Source organism: Mus musculus, chromosome 6, assembly GCF_000001635.26.
Source record: "Mus musculus strain C57BL/6J chromosome 6, GRCm38.p6 C57BL/6J".
Classification (NCBI taxonomy): domain Eukaryota; kingdom Metazoa; phylum Chordata; class Mammalia; order Rodentia; family Muridae; genus Mus; species Mus musculus.
The window spans coordinates 7,899,065-7,923,130 of record NC_000072.6 but is presented as its reverse complement, the minus strand read 5'-3'; the positions used below and the strand labels follow the sequence as shown (position 1 = coordinate 7,923,130).

The window sequence follows — 24,066 nt, the reverse complement described above, 5'->3', positions numbered from 1 at the left end:
GAAAGGTCAAGTAACATATAAAGGAAGGCCTATCAGAATTACACCAGACTTTTCACCAGAGACTATGAAAGCCAGAAGAGCCTGGACAGATGTTATACAGACACTAAGAGAACACAAATGCCAGCCCAGGCTACTATACCCGGCCAAACTCTCAATTACCATAGATGGAGAAACCAAAGTATTCCACGACAAAACCAAGTTCACACAATACCTTTCCACGAATCCAGCCCTTCAAAGGATAATAACAGAAAAGAAGCAATACAAGGACGGAAATCACGCCCTAGAACAACCAAGAAAGTAATCATTCAACAAACCAAAAAGAAGACAGCCACAAGAACAGAATGCCAACTCTAACAACAAAAATAAAAGGGAGCAACAATTACTTTTCCTTAATATCTCTTAATATCAATGGACTCAATTCCCCAATAAAAAGACATAGACTAACAGACTGGCTACACAAACAGGACCCAACATTCTGCTGCTTACAGGAAACCCATCTCAGGGAAAAAGACAGACACTACCTCAGAGTGAAAGGCTGGAAAACAATTTTCCAAGCAAATGGACTGAAGAAACAAGCTGGAGTAGCCATTTTAATATCGGATAAAATCGACTTCCAACCCAAAGTTATCAAAAAAGACAAGGAGGGACACTTCATACTCATCAAAGGTAAAATCCTCCAAGAGGAACTCTCAATTCTGAATATCTACGCACCAAATGCAAGGGCAGCCACATTCATTAGAGACACTTTAATAAAGCTCAAAGCATACATTGCACCTCACACAATAATAGTGGGAGACTTCAACACACCACTTTCTTCAAAGGACAGATCGTGGAAACAGAAACTAAACAGGGACACAGTGAAACTAACAGAAGTTATGAAACAAATGGACCTGACAGATATCTACAGAACATTTTATCCTAAAACAAAAGGATATACCTTCTTCTCAGCACCTCACGGGACCTTCTCCAAAATTGACCATATAATTGGTCACACAACAGGCCTCAATAGATACAAAAATATTGAAATTGTCCCATGTATCCTATCAGACCACCATGGCCTAAGACTGATCTTCAATAACAACATAAATAATGGAAAGCCAACATTCACGTGGAAACTGAATAACACTCTTCTCAATGATACCTTGGTCAAGGAAGGAATAAAGAAAGAAATTAAAGACTTTTTAGAGTTTAATGAAAATGAAGCCACAACGTACCCAAACCTATGGGACACAATGAAAGCATTTCTAAGAGGGAAACTCATAGCGCTGAGTGCCTCCAAGAAGAAACGGGAGACAGCACATACTAGCAGCTTGACAACACATCTAAAAGCCCTAGAAAAAAAGGAAGCAAATTCACCCAAGAGGAGTAGACGGCAGGAAATAATCAAACTCAGGGGTGAAATCAACCAAGTGGAAACAAGAAGAACTATTCAAAGAATTAACCAAACGAGGAGTTGGTTCTTTGAGAAAATCAACAAGATAGATAAACCCTTAGCTAGACTCACTAAAGGGCACAGGGACAAAATCCTAATTAACAAAATCAGAAATGAAAAGGGAGACATAACAACAGATCCTGAAGAAATCCAAAACACCATCAGATCCTTCTACAAAAGGCTATACTCAACAAAACTGGAAAACCTGGACGAAATGGACAAATTTCTGGACAGATACCAGGTACCAAAGTTGAATCAGGATCAAGTTGACCATCTAAACAGTCCCATATCACCTAAAGAAATAGAAGCAGTTATTAATAGTCTCCCAACCAAAAAAAGCCCAGGACCAGATGGGTTTAGTGCAGAGTTCTATCAGACCTTCAAAGAAGATCTAATTCCAATTCTGCACAAACTATTTCACAAAATAGAAGTAGAAGGTACTCTACCCAACTCATTTTATGAAGCCACTATTACTCTGATACCTAAACCACAGAAAGATCCAACAAAGATAGAGAACTTCAGACCAATTTCTCTTATGAATATCGATGCAAAAATCCTCAATAAAATTCTCGCTAACCGAATCCAAGAACACATTAAAGCAATCATCCATCCTGACCAAGTAGGTTTTATTCCAGGGATGCAGGGATGGTTTAATATACGAAAATCCATCAATGTAATCCATTATATAAACAAACTCAAAGACAAAAACCACATGATCATCTCGTTAGATGCAGAAAAAGCATTTGACAAGATCCAACACCCATTCATGATAAAAGTTTTGGAAAGATCAGGAATTCAAGGCCCATACCTAAACATGATAAAAGCAATCTACAGCAAACCAGTAGCCAACATCAAAGTAAATGGAGAGAAGCTGGAAGCAATCCCACTAAAATCAGGGACTAGACAAGGCTGCCCACTTTCTCCCTACCTTTTCAACATAGTACTTGAAGTATTAGCCAGAGCAATTCGACAACAAAAGGAGATCAAGGTGATACAAATTGGAAAAGAGGAAGTCAAAATATCACTTTTTGCAGATGATATGATAGTATATATAAGTGACCCTAAAAATTCTACCAGAGAACTCCTAAACCTGATAAACAGCTTCGGTGAAGTAGCTGGATATAAAATAAACTCAAACAAGTCAATGGCCTTTCTCTATACAAAGAATAAACAGGCTGAGAAAGAAATTAGGGAAACAACACCCTTCTCAATAGTCACAAATAATATAAAATATCTTGGCGTGACTCTAACTAAGGAGGTGAAAGATCTGTATGATAAAAACTTCAAATCTCTGAAGAAAGAAATTAAAGAAGATCTCAGAAGATGGAAAGATCTCCCATGCTCATGGATTGGCAGGATCAACATTGTAAAAATGGCTATCTTGCCAAAAGCAATCTACAGATTCAATGCAATCCCCATCAAAATTCCAACTCAATTCTTCAACGAATTGGAAGGAGCAATTTGCAAATTTGTCTGGAATAACAAAAAACCTAGGATAGCAAAAAGTCATCTCAAGGATAAAAGAACTTCTGGCGGAATCACCATGCCAGACCTAAAGCTTTACTACAGAGCAATTGTGATAAAAACTGCATGGTACTGGTATAGAGACAGACAAGTAGACCAATGGAATAGAATTGAAGATCCAGAAATGAACCCACACACCTATGGTCACTTGATCTTCGACAAGGGAGCTAAAACCATCCAGTGGAAGAAAGACAGCATTTTCAACAATTGGTGCTGGCACAACTGGTTGTTATCGTGTAGAAGAATGCGAATCGATCCATACTTATCTCCTTGTACTAAGGTCAAATCTAAGTGGATCAAGGAACTTCACATAAAACCAGAGACACTGAAACTTATAGAGGAGAAAGTGGGGAAAAGCCTTGAAGATATGGGCACAGGGGAAAAATTCCTGAACAGAACAGCAATGGCTTGTGCTGTAAGATCGAGAATCGACAAATGGGACCTAATGAAACTCCAAAGTTTCTGCAAGGCAAAAGACACCGTCAATAAGACAAAAAGACCACCAACAGATTGGGAAAGGATCTTTACCTATCCTAAATCAGATAGGGGACTAATATCCAACATATATAAAGAACTCAAGAAGGTGGACTTCAGAAAATCAAATAACCCCATTAAAAAATGGGGCTCAGAACTGAACAAAGAATTCTCACCTGAGGAATACCGAATGGCAGAGAAGCACTTGAAAAAATGTTCAACATCCTTAATCATCAGGGAAATGCAAATCAAAACAACCCTGAGATTCCACCTCACACCAGTCAGAATGGCTAAGATCAAAAATTCAGGTGACAGCAGATGCTGGCGAGGATGTGGAGAAAGAGGAACACTCCTCCATTGTTGGTGGGAGTGCAGGCTTGTACAACCACTCTGGAAATCAGTCTGGCGGTTCCTCAGAAAACTGGACATAGTACTACCGGAGGATCCAGCAATACCTCTCCTGGGCATATATCCAGAAGATGCCCCAACAGGTAAGAAGGACACATGCTCCACTATGTTCATAGCAGCCTTATTTATAATAGCCAGAAGCTGGAAAGAACCTAGATGCCCCTCAACAGAGGAATGGATACAGAAAATGTGGTACATCTACACAATGGAGTACTACTCAGCTATTAAAAAGAATGAATTTATGAAATTCCTAGCCAAATGGATGGACCTGGAGGGCATCATCCTGAGTGAGGTAACACATTCACAAAGAAACTCACACAATATGTATTCACTGATAAGTGGATATTAGCCCCAAACCTAGGATACCCAAGATATAAGATATAATTTGCTAAACACATGAAACTCAAGGAGAATGAAGACTGAAGTGTGGACACTATGCCCCTCCTTAGATTTGGGAACAAAACACCCATGGAAGGAGTTACAGAGACGGAGTTTGGAGCTGAGATGAAAGGATGGACCATGTAGAGACTGCCATAGCCAGGGATCCACCCCATAATCAGCATCCAAACGCTGACACCATTGCATACACTAGCAAGATTTTATTGAAAGGACGCAGATGTAGCTGTCTCTTGTGAGACTATGCCGGGGCCCAGCAAACACAGAAGTGGATGCTCACAGTCAGCTAATGGATGGATCATAGGGCTCCCAATGGAGGAGCTAGAGAAAGTAGCCAAGGAGCTAAAGGGATCTGCAACCCTATAGGTGGAACAACATTATGAGCTAACCAGTACCCCGGAGCTCTTGACTCTAGCTGCATATATATAAAAAGATGGCCTAGTCGGCCATCACTGGAAAGAGAGGCCCATTGGACTTGCAAACTTTATATGCCCCAGTACAGGGGAATACCAGGGCCAAAAAGGGGGAGTGGGTGGGCAGGGGAGTGGGGGTGGGTGGATATGGGGGACTTTTGGTATAGCATTGGAAATGTAAATGAGTTAAATACCTAATAAAAAATGGAAAAAAAAAAACAAACAAACAAAAAAAAAAAAACCAAAACTACTAGTCTAAGAAAGAAAAAAAAAAAAAAAAAACAAGTATGAAAATCTTAAAGACAATTACCATAAAAGAAGAATATCAATGGTGCCTTTACACTGATATTATATAAGGACTTTAGGACTGTAGGCAGGGCCTCATTCCCTGTGACACATGGGGACATTGTAAACATCCTTCTAAAGCAAGCAACAACAGTCTTGGAAAGCAGAAATGAAGAGCCTATAATACACTAAACTTACCGATGTCTCAATCTTGAATTTCCAACTCCAAAGCTGTGAAAAATTAATCTGTGCTGATAAAGTTCTCTGTGTCAAATAGGTTTTATTTATTTTTTCTCCTCAAACAGTATAGGATGCACACAGAATAGGCTTTATTTATTTATTTATTTATTTATTTATTTATTTATTTGAGGAAAGCATTTATTTCATCTTATATCTTACAGTATATTATGAATGGTAGTCAGGAGAGGCTATCAAACATGAACTTGGAGGCAGGCACTGAAGAAAAGATCATGAAGGGATAGAATTACTGTCTTGTGCGGACTGATGTCCTATTCCAGCTGTTCAGGGATGGCACTTGCAATAGTAAATCACCAGTCAAGAAAACACTCAATGATCTTTTGCGTACTAGACAATCTGATGGAGACAGTTTCTCAACTGAAGTTTCCTCTTTCAGCTTGAATTCTGTTAGATTATATTTGATGAAAAACAAAGAAAGAACAAAAGTAAGAAAGAAAGGAGGGGGGAAGGAAGGAAAGCAAGAAAGCAAGAGAGCAAGAAAGCAAGAAAGGAAGAAAGCAAGCAAGAGTCACTTCATATTCCGACCAGCAGAAAAGAGCGACAACACTACGTTCTTCTCAAAGCAGTTTATTCAGGAACCTTTCAACATCATGCATGAATCTCTCTCCAGAAATCAATCTCTCCAGGAAAAAAACACCAACCAACCCACCCCCAATCACAATCCCTTATATATCCTCTCAACTATGCCACATCAGCTCAGTTCACGTAACAGCAGTCCATTGGCCAGAATCATCATTCATCATATGGTCGGATCCTGCATCATGGTGCGCCTGCGCAGTTCACCCAGTGGACATGGCTTATTTTCAGGTGTAGGAGGAAGTCAGGTGCAAGTCATAAGACTTGGCTGCAGTCCCCGGCGCCATCTTGGGACTGCTGCCACACCCACTACTCACAAGAAAGAAAGAAAGAAAGAAAGAAAGAAAGAAAGAAAGAAAGAAAGAAAGAAAGAAAGAAAGAAAGAAAGGAAGAAAGGAAGAAAGGAAGAAAGGAAGAAAGGAAGAAAGAAAGAAAGAAAGAGAGAAAGAAAGAGAGAGAGAGAGAGAGAGAGAAAGAAAGAAAGAAAGAAAGAAAGAAAGAAAGAAAGAAAGAAAGAAAAAAAGAAAGATAGATAGATAAAGGAAAAGAAAGGAAGAAAAGATTTTCTCAAAGAACCAGCTTCTGGTTTTGTTGATTTTTTTTTTTTTTTTTTTTTTTTTGTTCTAGAGCTTTCAGGTGTGCTGTTAAGCTGCTAGTGTATACTCTCCAGTTTCTTTTTGGAGGTTCTCAGAGCTATGAATTATCCTCTTAGTACTGCTTTCACTGTGTTCCATAAATTTGGATATGTTGTGCCTTCATTTTCATTAAATTCTAAAATGTCTTTAATTTCTGTCTCTTCTTTCTTCTCTCTCTTTCCTTCCCTCCCGCCCTCCCGCCTTTCTTTCTTTCTTTCTTCCTTCCTTCCTTCCTTCCTTCCTTCCTTCCTTTCTTTCTTTCTTTCTTTCTTTCTTTCTTTCTTTCTTTCTTTCTTTCTTTCTTTCTTTCTTCTTTCTTTCTTGACCAAGTTATCATTGTGTAGGGTATTGTTCAGCTTCCATGTATATGTAGGCTTTCTTGTTTTTTTGTTGTTATTGAAGACCAGCCTTAGTCCATGGTGATCTGATAGGATGCATATGATTATTTCAATTTTCTTGTATCAGTTGTGGTCTGATTTGTGACAGATTATATGTTCAGTTTTGGAGAAGGTACCATGAGGTGCTGAGAAGAAGGTATATTCTTTTGTTTTAGGATAAAATGTTCTATAGATATTTGTTAAATCAATTTAGTCCATAACTTCTGTTAGTTTCATTGTGTTTCTATTTAGTTTCTGTTCCATGATCTGTCCATTGATGAGAATGGAGAGTTGAAGTCTCCCACAATTATTGTGTGAGGTACAATGTGTGCATAGCTTTAGTAAAGTTTCTTTTATGAATGTAGGTGCCCTTGCATTTGGAGCATAGATGTTCAGAATAGAGAATTCTTATTGGTAGATTTTTTTCCCATGATGATTTTGAAGTGTCCTTCCTTATCTTTTTTTGATAACTTTTGGTTGAAAGTCAATTTTATTCAGTATTAGAATGACTATTCCAGCTTGTTTCTTGGAACCATTTGCTTGGAAAAATTTTTCCTAGCCCTTTACTATGAAGTAGTGTCTGTCTTTGACACTTAGGAATATTTCCTATATGCAGAAAAATGTTGGGTCCTGTTAATATATCCAGTCTGTTAGCCTATGTCTTTTTATTGGGGAATTGAGTCCATTGATATTAAGAGATATTAAGGAAAAATGATTGTTGCTTCCTGTTATTTTTGTTGTTAGAGGTGGAATTATGTTTGTGTGGCTATCTTATTTTGGGTTTGTTGAAATAAGACTACTTTCTTGCTTTTCCTAGGGTGTAGTTTTCCTACTTGGGTTGGAGTTTTCCATCTATTATCCTTTGTATGACTGGATTTTTGAAAGATATTATGTAAATTTATTTTTGTAATGGAATATGTTGGTTTCTCCATCTATGGTAATTGAGAGTTTGGCTGGGTATAGTAACCTGAGCTGGCATTTGTGTTCTCTTAGGGTCTGTATAACATCTGTCCAGGATCTTCTGGCTTTCACAGTCCTTGGCGAGAAATCTGATATAATTCTGATAGGTCTGCCTCTATATGTTATTTGACCTTTTTCACTTACTACTTTTAATATTCTTTCTTTGTTCAGTGCATTTGGTTTTTTGACTATTATATGATGGGAGGAATTTCTTCTCTGGTCCAGTCTATTTGGAGTTCTGTAGGCTTCTTGTATGTTCATGGGCATCTCATTTATTAGGTTAGGAAAGTTTTCTTCTATAATTTTGTTGAAGATATTTACTGGTCCTTTAAGTTGGGAATCTTCACTCTCTTCTATACCTATTATCCTTAGGTTTGGTCTTTTCATTGTGTCCTGGATTTCCTGAATGTTTTAGGTTAGGAGCTTTTTGCATTTTGCATTTTCTTTGACTGTTGTGTCAATGTTTTCTATGGTATCTTCTGCACCTGAGATTCTCTCTTCTATCTCTTATATTCTATTGGTGGTGCTTGCATCTATGACTCCTGATCTCTTTCCTAGGTTTTCTATCTCCAGGGTTGTCTCCCTTTGTGACTTCTTTATTGAGTCTATTTACATTTTTAGATCCTGATGGTTTTCTTCAATTCCTTCACCTGATTGGTTTTGTTTTCCTGTAATATTTTAAGAGAGTTTTGTGTTTCCTCTTTCAGGGCTTCTACCTGTTTGCCTGTGTTCTCCTGTACTTCTTTAAGGGAGTTATCTATGTCCTTCTTAAAGTCCTCTACCATCATCATGAGATGTAACTTTAAATCAGAATCTTGCTTTTCTGATGTGTTGGGATATCCAGGGCTTTCTATGTTGGGAGAACTGGGTTCTAATGATGCCATGTAGCCTTGGTTTCTGTTGCTTATGTTCTTGCCCTTGCCTCTTGCCAACTGGATATCTCCGCTGTTAGGTGGTCTTCCTGTCTCTGACTGTGGCTTGTCCCTCCTGCAAGCCTATGTGTCAGTACTGCTGGGAGTCCAGTTCTCTCTGGGATGAATTTGGGTATCATTTGAGCTGTGGTTCAGGGTCAGCTCCGGAGTACAGCCAGAAACCTGAAAGGTCCTGTCCCTGGCTGTTCCTTAATTCTTGTGTCTTGATGCCTCTGGGCTGGTCCCTCTTGGAACAGAAATTTGAGCAGTAGTGGTATTACCTGTGCTTGCAGGTGTGCCAGCAGTCCCAGGAGACCAGCTATCTCCCAGCGGTATTTGCATATGGATCAGCTCTGGGTGCTGTGTCACAAGATCAGCTCCAGGCACAGTCAGAAACCAGAAGGATCCTGTTCCAGGATTCTCCTTGATTCCTGTGACCTGAGGTCTCCGGGCAGGTCTCTCAAAGCAGAAGTGGTGGTCTTGTCTGTTCTCACATGTGTGCCAGCACTCCTGGGGACCAGCTATCTTCCAGCAGTATTTGGGTATGGATCAGTATGGATCACTGTGGCACAGGGTCAGCTCTGGGTGCAGAGGGTAACAAGAAGGCTCAAATATGTTGTTTTATCAAAGAGGCCAGAGTATGACATGGCAGTTTAGTCAACAAATAAATATGGACATATTTGGTTAAAACAGCATTTGTTTAGTATAATAATTTTTTCAGGTATATTATTTTCATTAAATACTTCATCTTGAGATAACTATAGACTGATTATGGTCCTAAGAACTATTATAGCAGGAGAGAGATTGCATGTACTGTTCTCCTCAGCAGCACCCACCATAGTCTTGTCTTACTGAGAATCATCACACAGTGTGATAACCAAACAACTGAAGTCAATGCAGGTAAGGTTCAAGCCACATTCTTAGCCATGGGGACCTGGCTGTCTCTCTCTCTCTCTCTCTCTCTCTCTCTCTCTCTCTCTCTCTGTATGTGTGTGTGTGTGTGTGTGTGTATGTGTGTATGTGTTTCCTTCTGCCTCCATCCCTCCTTCACTATGGAAGAATTATAGAGAAAGCTAACATGTTGTCCATTTTTAAAATTTTGTCTTTTAAAGATTTATTTATTCTTTATTTATATGTGTACACTGCAGCTGTCTTCAGACACACACTAGAAGAGGACACTGAACCCCATTACAGAAGATTGGAGCCATGGTCGCTGGGAATTGAACTCAGGGCCTCTGGCAGAGCAGTTGGTGCTCTTAACCACTAAGCCATCTCTCCAGTCCTTGTCTTTTTTCAGAATGTCAAATAAAGAGGTTTATATGGCTTTTATCTTGACTTGGACAAATGTGAGATAGCAATCAAAGCATATATGTACCTTCAGTGAACTATAAAAAAAGAGTAGAAAGTATAGGAAAATGAGTGTTCCAAAGATGAGCACCAGACCATATGATGCTATCTGAAAAAAATGTATGGGAAGCTGTTTAAAACTTTTAATTAGCATAGTAATGATTTTAGAGTATGGTTGCAAAAGCTGCCATTGGCAGAACGCAATGGATAAGCCTGTGCTAGCAGCAGGGAAAATCAGGACATTAATTCAGCAGTGACTGGAAGCAGTTATGAGGGGATGTTCTATGTAGTAAGAAAAAAAAAATGATCCACATAGAAAAAGTATTAAAGAGAAGAATGGGGATAGAAAGCAGAAGGCCAGGACTCTGGTCTTGGTGACTGTAGCAGGGCACCTACCAGACAAAGTGGTGATGAACAAATTCAGAGTGACAATGATGAGTGAAGTGCTTACCTCATCATTTCAATGAGGATGGATGATGGACAGTACCAAAGAGGAGAGGTAGGGCCAAAGCTCTACAGAAGTACAAGGCTAAGCTCTTCACAGATAAGAGGCCAGGGCATGGTGAGGGGAGTATTCCCACAGATCAGAGCATAGAAGAAGACACAAGGAGGACAAATAATTTCTCACCATCAGAAAATTGGGTATAATGGCAACCACCAATCTTACATTTTCCCCGGGGGACGGAAGAAGTATACATGAAAAGGATTAAGAACTTTACAAATTCAAAGTATTGCTATTAAAACAAACACCATTCTAAAATATAGAATTATAAAGAAACAGCAGCAGATTTTAGCCCATTTCCCTTTTAACAGTAAGCACTTTTGTAACATTCTCCAATTATGGCATGTTCCTATCTTTGCAGAACCCAGAGTGGCAGATGTATAATTACAATGATATTCTGAGTGGGTGTTCGGGCATAAACAGCAGCTTCAACAGCCAGGATCATATAATTAGGAGCAAGTCTTCAGCCACAATTAAAAAAAATAGTGGGATGTTACCAAGTGCAAGTACCAAAGAGAAAGATCCTCATTACTAACTGAAAAGGCAGCATCTATACATAGCTCTTCTTCCACAGGGTATGGCCATTTCTGCATTTTCCATTCGTTCACTGTTCTAAGTTCTTTTTGCTACACAAGGTTGATAGTGGAGACATCCATGTGGGAGCCAGCAGTGTTACAAATCAAAAGCAGTCATTGGAAGAAAAGCCCTCCTTGTCCCCCTAATCCCAACGTCCCTACAAGGTAACCTAATTCCTGTGCTTTCATTACATCCCTTTATATTAAAAGGATCCATGAATACTATGGGAAAAGCACAAAAAGACATCAAAGTGGTTGAACATATGATAAATGAAAGCGTTTATCTGCATACAATTTGACATTAAGTCCTGATATTCTCTACGCATGCAAGGAACGAGGCTACAGATTTCCAAAGGAGTCAAGAGAACACACCTATTTTCATGAATCTTATACATCTGCTCATTGGCCTGTTTCTTTTGTTGAAAATTTGTATCCAAATTTCTCATGCCACATTGGCTGATGAATGCTTTTATTTATCTAAGGAGCATCCACTTGGGGCTGTAAGCAAGTCACATATTAGACTCAGGATGGGGTCTGGGGCTTGGAAAGAGAAGCCCTGCTCAGATACTTTATGCTCTGGTGGATGCTAGTGAATGAATAAGATCTTGATTGTGATGCCGTAAAAAATATTTCTACATCTTTAAAGAATCCCATGTGACCTAAGAGACTTCAAGAAACCAAGTTTACGTGTGCTTCAGGTCCTCTACATTTCCTTTTTTTTTTTTTTAATTTTTATTTTGGATAAAGCTCTCTAAAGGGAAATCTTACTTATCATTACTTCAAAAAGATTTTTGAGGGGAGTGGCTAAGGGTCCCAGATCAAAGTTGAAAAAAGGAAACCTGACCAAGTGCAGTAGAGAATCCTAAATATCTAGGGAATATTGCAAGGCTATGTTTGTCTTCCTTGGGCCATCCGGAAGCTTTGTGGAATAGAATCATGCAGCTCACCAAGGCATCAGAGCAGCAAGGCTACTTCATGCTATAACAACAAATGAGACTCGTGAAGTCTCCTTCTACCTCTCATTTCCCTTACTAAACTTTCTCTGTATTGAGAAAAAGCTTCTCCCAAGTTATTACCTCTTGGAGTGGCTGAGAAAAGTCCCTGTGTGGACAGCAGCGCAGTGACCGACTATATTATTCAGTAGAGGCAGACAGAGGAGACTTTGAAAGCTGTTCTTGGGACTCAAGATGAGCAAGACATAATTCTCTGCCCATCAGGAAAAGAGAATATTGGGTATGGAGAAGGGAAGAACACAAGAATTCTCTTTTGCCTGCATATATGGTTTCTAATTACTTCTACATCCAGAAGATATTTTTCAAGGGCTGACTGGTTCTTCATCTGTCTAATGATTAAAGTGAGTTGGAATCTGTCTTAGTCAGGGTTTCTATTCCTGCACAAACATCATGACCAAGAAACAAGTTGGGGAGGAAAGGGTTTATTCGGCTTACACTTCCATACTGCTGTTCATCACCAAGGAAGCCAGGACTGGAACTCAAGCAGGTCAGGAAGCAGGAGCTGATGCAGAGGCCATGGAGGGATGTTCTTTACTGGCTTGCCTCCCCTGGCTTGCTCAGCCTGCTCTCTTATAGAACCCAAGACTACCAGCCCAGAGATGGTCCCACCCACAACAGGCCTTTCCCCCTTGATCACTAATTGAGAAAATGCCTTACAGTTGGATCTCATGGAGGCATTTCCTCAACTGAAGCTCCTTTCTCTGTGATAACCCCAGCTGTGTCAAGTTGACACAAAACTAGCCAGTACAGAATCCTAGCCAGTTTAATTAACCACATTTTCAACCAAGAATTATCATGTGCCTGCTGTAGGAGGGATCTGGAGGAGTGGTGCAGGGTTGGGATGAGACAATGGATGATAGTTCAGTACCAGAATCCCAATTGTCCCTGTGTGTCCAGATTCACATATCCAACACGGGACTTGACCTCTGGTCTGCATGCTCTCCCTTCACTACATGTAACAAAGGACACTGATTCTCAACTTCCTAGCCACTCAGCTGTGGTATTGTTACTTGATATTCCCATTGGCTAAATTCTTTCCTATAATAGAAACCTAACAACGAGCAGGTTTTAGGACTTGGGTACTTGCTACCTGAGGCTTGAGGGTCCATTCCGAAACTTTACTTTTTATTTTCGGATTAACCCTGCTTTGCTCACATTGGCTAACAGTCTCCTGCTTTGGTATGTTGCTTCCCAGCACTGACTTATGGACTCTTTTCTCTGCATCATATCCAACCTAGAGAGGAGTTTTCATACATCACTACTCTAATATCTACCACTGGTCCCTGTGCTGTGAAGCAATAATGCTGATTTTTCTTCCTGTGCACAGTAGGCCATCCTTTGCCTGTCAACTCTCTTAAGGAAGATTTGCATCCAGAATTCTCCACAAACACAAAACTTAGTCCTACTGGGACTATTCTTGTGTGGATAGCTTGTCACTCAGAACTCAGAATAAGCACAGCTTCTTGCTCAGGTGTGGCCTAGTCACATATGGAGGTTGGGCAAGGAGAAGCTAATGCCTTGACTCCTACACTTGTGCACAAGCTGGTTTGAGCCAACTTGAGGTTGAACTCTAAACTGGGCCAATTGTGAAACACTCTTTTATCATGTCCAATTGGCTACTTCTAGTTGTGGTCATTATTTTGGTATCATACAGTGCTCAGTGACCTTGAGAGGATTCTACTTCCAAATAAGCTTTCATCTTTCTATTAAATCTCCATTCCATGTCTCTCAAAAATTTACAGTCACAGAAGTATAGTTTTAATCTGCATGCATTTGTTATGTCACTGTACAAAGTATTTGGTGTCAGAAGTATAGAAGTTGTTGTTGGTTGTAACCCCCCCCCCCCCCCTGAAACCTGGCTGATCTGGTTTCACTGTTAGCTCAAAGAGAGCTTAGGGGTGGAGCCTGCCACCCTATCATTCTGCCACTTCCACTGCTACTGCCTGCAGCCTAGCTGTTCCTGAGCTATCACGAGGTAACCTGAAACTGGACTCCAAGGATGGGCTTGGTGGGAATGGGCCCCTTTCCCTTCTTTATAACCCAGTGTCTGGGAATAGTAGAATTGAACCTTGAGCAGACTAGTTGTCTTGGTTTCATTCTCTCTCGTGTCACCTAGCTCCCTCTTCTCTTCCAGATTCCAGGCTGCCTCCCAGGTGGTGGTGAACATCTTTGTGTAGTGTCATGTAAGAGACAAGACCAATGAGGCAAAGCTTTCCCAGTTTGTGCCCTTTTCTCTTGGTGACAGGTGGTGAGTGTGATTGTCCTGAGCTGCATGGGTCACTTCTTTCCTTCTCTTCCTCATTTAATGACGTAGGACACGGGGTGGGTGGGGGGGTGGAGTGGGTATCTACAAGGAAGTGTGGGTGGAGACCGTACCTTGAAGGGTTGTGAACTAAATCAAAGGCATGGGCAGTCTCTGCGGAACTTCTCTATGTAGGAGAGATCCAGATCCTTCACGCACTCTGATGTCGTGGGGAGATCAGACACAGCTCATAGATAGGAAAGGGCATTGTGTACAGCTAACAAACATGCAGATTAGAACTGTGCTAGTGTGACTGCAAATTTTAGAGAGAAATGGAATGGAGATGTAACATAGAGATGAAAGCTTGCTGGAAGCAGACTCCTCTCAAGGTCATGAGAACAGTGCCTCTTGGCAGTTTGTACTGTCATAGTTGCCAAAAACAAGAAGGAAAACTCTTGGGGGAACTTCAACGTCTGTGACAAGCCGTCAGGCAGTCATTAGTATTCCCTTGACCACAGAGGAGCTCAGATTTGAAGGTCTTGCCTGATCAAACACGAGTTCCCAGTAATGAAGTATTGAGCCAATCCTTGGAATAAAATCTTGTGAGTCTCCTTGGAACCACACTGCCATGTGGGTCATGGCCATCTCTGCTTGTAGGCATAGCCCCACTGGGTCCATTTTCTTTCTGAGACTTCAGCCATTAAAATGGATGGGAATGATTTTCTTAAGATCGATCAGACAGATCACCTCTATTCCTTATCTAAGCTGGCTAAAGAGTCTGATCTTCTAATGTTATAAATAATAGCTGATTAGGTGCTAAAACAAGTCCTAAAAATGGGACCAATTGTTTTTCTTCCTGATAAGTCTCTGTTAGTTATTACACGTGGACTGTAAATATACATTAACTGAATTTGCTAAAAAGCAAAAAAATAAAAATAAATAAATAAACAAAAATAAAGTAAAAATTTAAGATATAGAAACCCTACCCTTTCTACTTGTTTGAGCTTTAGAAAGGATATTCTCTTCATTACACATTGATGTCAACAAGTAGAAACCAAATTTCCTGAAGAAGTCATCTATCACCTGCCGCCCTGTCTCAGGTTCCCACTTAGCACATTGACAGTGATAAGTGCAGAACTTAAGTAAAGAAGTTTAGGTCTACAAAACATCTTTGGCCTAGGAATTAGAACCGCTCAGCTGTCATTCCCCTTCTCTGGACTCTGTAATTAAGTCTCTATAATTTACCCTGAGTGTGCAGCATTAGAATTAAAGTGTTTGTGAAAAAGCCAGCATGGTGACCAGCATTGCTGGGGATATTATTTGCTCCCTCATCTGGCTGCTAAGTTGGCTTTCAGAAGGTCAAACCCAAATCCTAAGAGTTCAAGGAGAATGAAATCAGTGCCCATACAACCGTGTTTGCTGGGATGAATATAACACTAGGCTCTTGGTCCTAGAAGATTATAGCAGGGTATTTCTTCCCCCAAACCATTTAGCTTCCTGAAATCGCCCAATGAAATACAATTAGAGGGACGCATACTTAGCTTTTCTTGGCCAAAATGCTGAGAAGCAGTGGGGAAGACAAGTTAGGATGTATTTTCAGTGTGTTTCTCCCTCAGGGTGGACTGTATTGCATCTGTTGGAAGTGTGTTCTACTTCAAATAGCAAGAGACACCTGGCCCAAGCTTCCATCGGGATTCTGATTCCTGCATTCTTCACTTCCTTTCATTCTTGGTCTTTTTCAGGCATTCAGTTGTCTTCTTCATGGCTTCATGACAGTCACATCACAAGCACCAGGACCACCCAAAAAGTAAGCGGGAGCGTACTCGGGGGAATAGCCTTCTCTTTTCAGACTTTGTTGCTCAGGGGAAAGGATGCTCCACCTCTGGGATGCTTGCCCACGTCCCAGTGGCATCACACCACACATTTAGATGATAGGAGTCTGGGAAGGTCAACTTCTGAACTATTGATATTTGTGTCCTAGAGGAAAAAATGTGAATTTTGTTAGTTAAGAACAAAAGAAAAGCAAATGCAGCAGGGAACCATCAGTACAAACTGATCCACGTGTAGCCCATGCTACTTTGTGTTTCAATAGCAATCTAGGATGAGATTGCTTACATTCTATGGCCTGCGAGTTCCTTTCACAGTTAACTGAAACAGCTCACAAGTGAGCGAATCTACACTGTCTCCCTCAGACACTGCAAAATGCCCACAGTTCACTCCAGAGATTCATGTGGTATGGCTCGTCAGGGTGAATGCTCCTGTAAGGAGACCACGGGGTTATGTTCTCTACTGTGCTTCCTAGAGATTCTGGCTTTTCATATGACTCTTTAAATGGATCTCATCATCTTTGGTGCATTTATTTCCAACACAACTTTTACAAAGCATTTCCAGTACTTTTCCATCGTCTTTCAAATGAGGCTTCTTTTCCTTGGCATATGATTTTTTTTCACTATATATATTTTTTTAATCCAGAGACTCTCAAGGCACACATACTCACACACCCTTAGGGTTTTGTTATGATCAAGTCCCTCTATATCGCATGTATAAATAGTATGTCTGTTTATGGTGCTGGTGGATTGAACCCAAGGCTTTCCAGGTGCAAGGAAAGCTCTTTACCGTGTAGTCAAGTCCTCAGCCTGAAGTCTGCTTTCATACCCAAGTCAGGCATGGCTCCCTCTCAGAGAAGGCTTCAGCTCAAGTAAATAACCCAGAAGATTATAAATAACATACAAGGCCTAGATGCAATTGAATCCCAGGTGCAACATTTGAGAGAATATTCTGAAATACTTTATAAACTTATACCTCTGAGTACCTATATATTCATTAAATTTTACCCACCAATTTTTGTATTACTTTTATAAGAATAGCAGAACCCTTCTCAGGTCTCCATCATCTCCAAAGCACGATGGCAAGTGTTCAAAGAACTAAACCAACTCTTGACAGTTCAGTGGACTTTATACTATTACTGTGATGCTTCTAGAGGGCATAGCTCTCACTCCCAAACTCTGTCATAATATACCCCATGCCCATCCCTGACACACACACACATAATAGATCACTCTGGGAGATTTGGTGAGCATTTGTCTTAATTGTATGCTTTCAGAAAGGCTTTGGCATCCCTGTGGACTGGTGCCTTTGCTACAGGCCTCACTGTCCGACCCTTTAACCAGTGTTTGAAACTATCTAGAAGTAGCTCTTTCTCCTCTATCTACATTGTCACAATAATGGCATTTATTGAATGGAAAATGTTGTGTACCACATCACATTAGGGCACAGACTCTTATCAGTAACATTTTATGGTGCAATGTAGTGACTGAGCCAGACAGAGCCATGGCATCGGGTGGAAAATTGAAAGATGGACTATTTTCTCTCTTTTAGAAATGAATATAATAGAAGTATTTGAGGCTGCAATACATTTCACTGAGATCAAGCAAAATGGTAATGGCTTATATTGAGAAATAATATTCTCAGGGTTCATTTTTCTTTCTTTTTTATTAGATATTTTCTTTATTTATATTTCAAATGTTATCCCCTTTCCTAGTTTCCCCTCCAAATATCTCCTATCCCCTTCCCCTCCCCCTGCTCCCCAACCCACCCACTCCCACTGCTGGCCCTGGCATTCTCCTACACTGGGGCATAGAGCCTTCACAGGACCAAGGCCAAGGGCCTCTTCTCCCATTGATGACTGATTTTCTTTTGAGAACTTAAGTCTCTATCATAGAATGAGAGCTGAGATAGCTTCAATAGAGTCAGACCTTTGTATATTCCCAAGATGATACTTACGAAACTGTTGTGTGCTGTCTTTCTAACGTGTTATTCCCAGTGTTGGTCTGACTGGTTAAAACAAACAAACAAACAAACAAACAAACAAAAGTTTAGAAAGTTTAGAATTAAGTGTCTACATGTTCTGCAGCATCACCTGTGTTTGTTTTGTGGATTTGGAGAGTAAAGGTCATTAGTTTAATAAGTGCACTGAAGATTACCCAGCTAGTAAGAGACAGTGTGAGGGTGCACACTGAAGAAAAGTATCCTGTGTTGATTTTATGAGTAAAGTGGAATCGTTCAGTCTTCCCTCCAGAGTTATTATAAGCATTCACTATAAATTTAGGACATACATGGCATTTATTACTGAACACTGAAATCTATATAAGATCTATTAGAATCTTTTGCTTTCTCTGAAGATTAAGTTGTGGGTTTTGTCTGTTTTCTTTATTTCCCAACTATGTATAAAATACACATAATAGTTCCTTACTCCTGTCCCATTTTTTTTCCTGCTCAGTTTCAGCAGGGTGTACTGTGCTCTGCCCTGCACTTGTCAGTACTGTATCATGTTTTAAAGTATGTAAGGGAGGCATGTGACTTTCTCTACTGTATTCTCTCCTCCTCTCATATTTTGTACCATACATCCATGTTAACTCACCACAAAGATAATACATTTAGCAAACTCATTTAAGAAAAACAAGTTGAGATATAATGCCCACTGTATCTTATCAACAAAACCCTTCTGTCACATTTTATTACCCAAATTCCACCTTTGAATTGAAGTATCAGGTACATCTGAGACACTGGGTGTTCCATTCCTGACCTCTGAGGTTTCGTCAACTGCTTCTCTTGGAGGTGAATAAAGAGTGCCTAGTAGAACCAAGTTCAGAAAGGGATGATTCGTTTTGGCTTTCAGGGGATGTCAGTTCATCATGGTGGGAAGGCACAGTCAACAGCTCAGTCAGGAGCAGTGGGCACAACATCAAAGTTGATATCACCTTTAAGATCTGCCCCTAGCCACCCACTTTTGCAAACTAGGCCATGGTCCCAAAGGATCCATACCCTCTTATGACATCATTACCAGCTAAGGAAAGATTTCTCTTTCAAACCTGCAATGAAGCAAATAAATGAATTGAGTCACAGGTTTCTTTTGGGTGTCTCTGTGCATATACAATTTATGTTTATACTTTACTGTTGTTTGTTAAGTATGCAGTATGTAGAATATGCATGTCTAAAACCCAATATGTATTTATCTTAATTTAAAAACCTGTTCACAACCATTTGAAACCTCAGATGAGTTATTCTCATAACTGATAGACTTAGCATACATGTTAATGGCTACTCAGTGATGGGTGTAGTGATTATTGCAGGCTGGGGCGTGTTGTTCTAAAATAAGACAACAATAAGGACTGTCACATCGAATGACTTTACTTACAGACTGCTGGAAGCATTTTGATTGTAGTGGAACTTCATTCAAAACAGGAGCCAAATCCTTCAACCCACGTTGCTGCCTTATCAACTATCTGAACCATCCTGGGTTTTGTTGTAATTTCAACAGTGTTGGCAACGCTCTCACAACGCTTGGATTATACCTCAGGAACCTGTAGTAATAAATTGTTTTATAAATCCCGGACTGGGATTCCTTTCCACCTTAAACCATTTATGATCCTGGATGAAAGACACACACAGACAGCTTTATATTTTAATATGCCTCAGGTACCACAATAGCTGGTTAACTGCCTACCCTCCATGCTTTTAGAATCTACTTTCTCATCACAACACAAGTTATTACTTACCATGCTTCATTTGGGCTGCTCTTAGCTCCAACCAGGCAATCCTCTGGGCCATGTTCTCTTGGCCCAGAGGCTATGGCAACTTTTCTAGCTTCTCTATCCCATGGCTGCACTGTCTCTCTCTCCTTCCTGGTAGTCTCTGGCCAGGGACACCTACATCCTGCCTATGACTTCTCATCAGCTATTGCCTGCTAGCATCTTTATGCACCAATCAGAATAAATTGAAGGCAGGCTCTCAGAAGCTACCTGAAGACTCCAGATCTTAGAGGCCAGCGTTTAGGATGACATTAAACAGCAAAAGACAAGAGTTCAACAGAGCCGACTCTCTTTACTTATCTCTAAGAAGCAATTACTTCTTTATTAAAGTTCATTACAGGATTGCAGAATTCAGCCATGGCTAGGCTCCATTTGTAATTCTAGTTTTCATGCTATTTCTACCATCTCCTCCGCTGAAATCTAGCCTCTCAGAGGAATCCATGAGAACTGAAATTTACTTCTTCCACATTCCTATTAATGTTGACATTTGGACCTATTTGTGAGTCACAGAGTTCTTCATGGCCTCTTGAGTGGAAAACCCTTTCTGGAAGACTTAGCTTGCCTCACTGGTAACGATGCCTTATAAACAGTGTTCTTAAGTATGAAATTATTCCTTAATCTACAGAATAGATTTCATGTTAACATGTATAACAATTACACGTGTCTTCCTGGATCCTTCCTTTAAAACTCTTGGCTAATGAGTGAACATATTTTGAAAGCAGTCTTTCTTTGAGCAGAAGCTCTCTACAGGATTCTTGACATAGTTAGTAAGCCATGTTATGAATATGTGAGCTTTATAGCTTATAGGAGGTACAGATTTAATAGAATCTTTACTGTCTATAAGTGTAGGAGGAATGGCAGGCTTCACTGACAAGACAGTGGCCAACTCTGCATAAATATCACTAAACAGCTGTGCTGTGGCGGTAACTTCCACATGAGGGCCAAACTGAAGCCTGCCTGACAGTCAAGAGATTGGTGACGCAGACAATGACAGCCAATCAGAAACGGCAAGTTGGAGGACATGCTTGCTTGGGACCAATGGGACAAGCGAGGGAAGAAGGTAAAAAGTACACCTGCCAAGAATTAATAAATGAGCTTGCTGCCACATTCTCACCTGCTCCCAGAGTCTGAGCTGTTGATTCCACGCCACCTCACCCCGAGTCCCACATGGGGAGTACGGCAAGGCATCAGGCTGCCAGGGTATAAAACGACCCATAAGAGCCTTGAAATACCAAGCGAGTGTTGGCTTCAGCCCGAGTAACCAGCTGCATTGTCCTCTAGGAAGAGGCAGGTTTTTTTGAAGCTTTGATGCCAGGCATTGGTTGGGATCTATCTAGCTATGAAAACCCGGCATGTTTTCTTCTAATGTAAAGCTATTCGCGTACTCTGGAGGTCTGTTGTTTGTGTAGTCACTTTTGTCTGCAACCTTAGCTGCATCTCCTGAATTGCTCACCAGCAAAAAAACGTTTTCCACTTCAAATGGGATTATTACATAACATAAATGGCTTTTTCCCCTCCTGCCTCATGAACAATATCTGCTAAGCTCAGGCTGTACTTCTGTAGCTTCCTCACTGGCCAGTCTTCATAGAATTAAGAGTTAAGGCTTCACTCTGGGGTAAGCTGTAGCTGGTTGGATTTTCTATTCAGATTTTTTTTTTCTTATATCGGCCATAAAGCTATTTTGCTTTCTTTTCATTTGGTGTTCCCTGGAGAAGCACTTTTAATTTCCGTCAACACTCTTTCCTTATATTTACAACTCAGCTATTTGGCTCAAGAGGTATCTATCTCATCTTTTGACGTGCCTTCTTCCCTAAGCATAGGTTTTTATTTAAAGGGAGAGATGCACAACTCCCTCTCATTTGAACATGTAGAGGCTATTAGTAGGCCTGATCTTAAATACTTTCCCATGTCTAGGAATAAAGAGGCCCAAGGAAATGGAGAGAGCTAGAGGGTGAGTTAGTCTGAAGTATTTAGATAACACATGATATTTATGAATAAAGTTTATTATTAAAATATTAGCATCTATTAATTATGCATAATGAGTTTCATTATGACATTTTAATGCCTGTAAATTATTTTGTGTCAGGATGTGGAGAAAGAGGAACACTCCTCCATTGTTGGTAGGATTGCAAGCCTGTACAACCACTCTGGAAATCAGTCTGGCGGTTCCTCAGAAAATTGGACATAGTACTACCGGATGATCCCGCAATACCTTTCCTGGGCATATATCCAGAAGATGTCCCAACCGGCAAGAAGGACACATGCTCCACTATGTTCATAGCAGCCTTATTTATAATAGCCAGAAGCTGGAAAGAACCCAGATGCCCCTCAACAGAGGAATGGATACAGAAAATGTGGTACATTTACACAATGGAGTACTACTCAGCTATTAAAAAGAATGAATTTATGAAATTCTTAGGCAAATGGATGGACCTGGAGGGCATCATCCTGAGTGAGGTAACCCAATCACAAAGGAACTCACACAATATGTCCTCACTGATAAGTGTATATTAGCCCAGAAACTTAGGATACCCAAGATATAAGATACAATTTGCTAAACACATGAAACTCAAGAAGAACGAAGACCAAAGTGTGGACACTTTACCCCTTCTTAGAATTGGGAACAAAACACCCATGGAAGGAGTTACAGAGACAAAGTTTGAAGCTGTGACGAAAGGATGGACCATCTAGAGACTGCCATATCCGGGGATCCATCCCATAATCAGCTTCCAAATGCTGACACCATTGCATACACTAGCAAGAATTTGCTGAAAGGACCCAGATATGGCTGTCTCTTATGAGACTATGCCGGGGCCTAACAAACACAGAAGTGGATGCTCACAGTCAGCTATTGGATGGATCACAAGGACCCCAATGGAGGAGCTAGAGAAAGTACCCAAGGAGCTAAAGGGATCTGCAACCCTACAGGTGGAACAACATTCTGAACTAACCAGTACCCCGGAGCTCTTGACTCTAGCTGCATATGTATCAAAAGATGGCCTAGTCGGCCATCACTGGAAAGAGAGGCCCATTGGACTTGCAAACTTTATATGCCCCAGTACAGGGGAATGCCAGGGACAAAAAGTGAGAGTGGGTGGGTAGGGGATTGGGTGGGAGGGTATGGGGGACTTTTGGGATAGCATTGGAAATGTAAATGAGGAAAATACCTAATAAAAATATTTTAAAAATTATTTTGTGTCACTTTCTCCTATGGTTCATCTTTTGTTTTCAGTCTCTTTCTTCCTTTGACTCCTCTTTCCCTCTCTCTGTTTACCAGCAAACTTAATTAAGGTAGCTTACAGGAACATGGGTAAGGGGCTATTTACAGAAGCATGGGCAAGCTACCTATCAGCAATACCACCAAGGAAGACATCCCTCTCTGGCATCCATTAACTCTTTGTAAGATGTCTGGGAGAAGTGGCTTCATAAGATCTTCCCTACTTCAGGCTGGAATCTTAAATTCCCAATATCATGCAGGTCTTATATAGGTACCCTGGACTGCTAAGAGATCAAGAGTGCAATGGCCTTGTCATGACTGCCTGAATGCATGAGAGTGTTCTGTAACACACCACCCCATTCTTCCTCACTCGTGCCATTCTACCCCTTATTCTACGATAGTTCTCAAGACGGTCATATTGATATCGGTTTTTTAGGGAATGAGCAACTCAACACTCTCTTCTACTTGGCACTGCAGTCTGTAATAACTGTTGCCTATAAACATGAAGAAGTAGCTTAGAGCAAAGCTGACAGTGCCATGAATCTATAGAGATAAACGGAACTATTTAGAAGACAATTTGATACACACATCATGTCTGTTTGGCAATAAATAAATAAATAAATAAATTGGTTGCTACACTGCTAGGGTCTATGGTCTTTAGCTACTGACTTTGGCCAGGTTTACAGCCCTGTACATATATTTTTCCTGTAGAACGTTTCCCAAATTCAATCAAGAAATAAATGGATGGTTAACCCCACAACAATCTTGCTATGATTGCAGCATCATACACATCTTGCCTGGAAAGTCAGTATATAGCCTGAAGAATCCATAACTGGGTAAGATTGTTGATGACATTTCTCTCCTACAGTCTGCATGGGTGGCACCTTCCAAATACTGTGAAAGCTAGCTATCAGGGAGCACACTTCCAGT

At 40.5% G+C, this 24,066-nt stretch overlaps 1 long non-coding RNA gene across 3 annotated transcripts in view; it reads left to right on the top strand.

The window, feature by feature from the left end:
* Nucleotides 1-22,045, top strand: part of Gm35246 — a 44,261-nt gene extending 22,216 nt beyond the window's left edge. Inside the window, exons 1-5 of one of the 3 annotated variants that reach the window (XR_001785194.1) lie at nucleotides 13,965-14,061; nucleotides 14,221-14,334; nucleotides 16,071-16,135; nucleotides 20,830-20,979; nucleotides 22,006-22,045. This is a non-coding gene — a long non-coding RNA (predicted gene, 35246). Of the gene's footprint in view, nucleotides 1-13,964; nucleotides 14,062-14,220; nucleotides 14,335-16,070; nucleotides 16,136-20,829; nucleotides 20,980-22,005 lie in introns of those variants that run through there. The other 2 variants (XR_001785193.1, XR_001785195.1) reach the window with 2 other exon arrangements.
* Nucleotides 22,046-24,066: the final 2,021 nt, after the last annotated feature.